The sequence below is a fragment of the Hibiscus syriacus genome, unplaced genomic scaffold (assembly GCF_006381635.1).
Source record: "Hibiscus syriacus cultivar Baekdansim isolate YM2019G1 unplaced genomic scaffold, ASM638163v2 tig00002193_pilon, whole genome shotgun sequence".
Classification (NCBI taxonomy): domain Eukaryota; kingdom Viridiplantae; phylum Streptophyta; class Magnoliopsida; order Malvales; family Malvaceae; genus Hibiscus; species Hibiscus syriacus.
This window is the reverse complement of record NW_024061914.1, coordinates 2,796,644-2,799,039: the sequence shown is the minus strand read 5'-3', so window position 1 is coordinate 2,799,039 and position 2,396 is coordinate 2,796,644. Positions and strand designations below refer to the sequence as shown.

At 39.2% G+C, this 2,396-nt stretch overlaps 1 pseudogene; it reads left to right on the top strand.

The window, feature by feature from the left end:
- The first annotated feature begins 422 nt into the window (after positions 1-422).
- LOC120138235 lies at positions 423-2,162 on the top strand (annotated as a pseudogene).
- The last annotated feature ends 234 nt before the right edge of the window (positions 2,163-2,396 follow it).

Genomic DNA, 2,396 nt, shown 5'->3' with positions numbered 1-2,396 from the left:
TCTTCTTGAGAATTTTAAGCAATTTTGTAGAACTTAAAAAGAGGGTTGATTACATTGATTGATTTGGAAACCATGATGGATAAGTTTGACTTTCCGTATAATACTTTATTAGGATATATATATATATATATATATATTATGAACCTATCAAATAATTTCAGCAGTTAAGAGTAGTTTTATTTTCTTTAAAAATCTTAAAATCAAACAATTGTATTTGTAAAATTTTAAACACGTATTACATTATTATAACCAAGTTATTAAAAAATATTATTATATTTATTGCATTAAATACAAACTTTACGGTCAACTAGTAGTATTGTAATCCATGAAAGACGAGGTCAATTCAATCCAGTATGCTGACAAGTGTGATGGGGTTTTACATTGGACGAAACCTAACCAAATGCTAATAATTGAAGACTTCTTTAACTTCATGTTCGAATGAATTTAAAGAGAAAGAAATGCAATCACCTTTGTTAAGGGAGGCTTCAAAGGCCTGTTGTTCTTCTGGTTGTTGCCCGAATCCTTTCGCCGGAGTCCCCGAATGCCAAGCTTCAACTTCGGGGACACCGAGCAAAAGTGCCGCGGCATCGCGGCATGAATTCGAGGTTAGCACCGCTGCTTCTCTTTACCCCGATTCCCATTTCACCAACCATGAATCCCTCCCTTCCTTTGAGGAATCATTTGCTTGTTTCAACAAAGTGTACCCTCAATATTCCCAGACTGACCAAGCTGATAAGATCCGAGCTCTTGAATACCAACATCTTTCCCACAATATTGCTTGTTTTGATTACATTGGCCATGGCCTTTTCTCTTACTCTCAGCTCCAAAATCAGTTTCTGCCCTCTCCGTTTTTTGATATTTCATGCAAGTCAGTGAACCTGAATTCCCTGCTTCTGTATGGTGGTGAAGAGACTGAGTTTCAGTCTGGTATTAGGAAAAGAATCATGGGGTTTATGAATATCTCGGAAGCCGATTACACTGTGGTTTTCACTGCGAATCAAGCTTCGGCTTTCAAGCTTTTGGCCGAGTCTTATCCGTTTCAATCTCGAAATCTTCTCACTGTTTATGATCATCAAAGTGAGGCCGTTGAAGTGATGATTGAGAGGTGCAAGAAGAGGGGAGCTAATGTTATGTCGGCTTGTTTTTCGTGGCCTAATCTGCAAATCCAATCGGAGAAATTGAGGAAGAAGATAGTGAGTAAGAGCAAAAGAAGAGGACTATTTGTTGTCCCACTTCAATCAAGAGTTACAGGGTCAAGATATTCATATAGTTGGATGAGTGTGGCTCAGGAGAATGGGTGGCATGTGCTGCTTGATGCATCTGCCTTGGGAGCCAAGGAAATGGAGACCTTGGGGCTTTCACTTTTTGATCCTGATTTCCTTGTTTGCTCCTTCTTCAAGGTTTTTGGAGAGAACCCATCAGGGTTTTGTTGCTTGTTTATCAAGAAATCCACTGCCTGTTCTGTTTTGAAGGATTCAGCCACCTCTACAAGTGTTGGAATAGTGAATCTTGTCCCAGTTTCAAAGCTAACTCCAATACCTGAAACCGAAGGAACAAAAGCAAAAACAAAGGCTCTATCAGTTTCCGAAATCAAAGAAGCAACGGATGCAGCGACCATCGAATCTTCGAGCTCGGGAATCACCGACACCCCTCGGATTATTGAATGCAGAGCCTTGGACCATGCAGATTCATTAGGCCTTATACAAATCAGCAGCAGGACAAGGAGCCTAATCAACTGGTTGGTGAACGCATTGATGAGCCTCCGACATCCACATTCGGAAAAGGAGTAGCTGCGGTTAAAATCTGTGGTCCCAAAATAATGTTCGACAGAGGCCCCGCGGTGGCTTTCAACGTGTTCGATTGGAAAGGCGAGAGGATCGATCCCACATTGGTGCAAAAGCTGGCCGATAGGAACAACATTTCATTGAGCATTGCGCATTTGCAACACATATGGTTCTCGGATAAGCATGAAGAAATGAAGGAGAAGGATAAATTGCAGGTTGTAACAGCTGCAGTAGGGTTCATGAGTAATTTTGAAGACATATAGGCTTTGGGGATTTGTTTCAAGGTTCTTGGATGCTGATTTTTTGGAGAAAGAGAAATGGAGATACAAAGCTATTAATCAAAAAACAATCGAGATTTAGGCCAAACTTATCATTCTTTCATTTTTCCATATGACATTGGCTTGTGTAATTTGTAATTGGGTTTGGGTATAATCAAGCCCATTAATCTTCAAAGCGTGGGTGGTCCGAATTAATTTTCACCAGTCCCAAACGATAATAAAATAGTCCAACAAAATTGTGTGCTACCTATGGGATGAAATTAATATATTAATTTTTTAATAAAAGTGGCTAATTTTTTTAAACTAAAAATATATAAAATTACAATGAATGTCT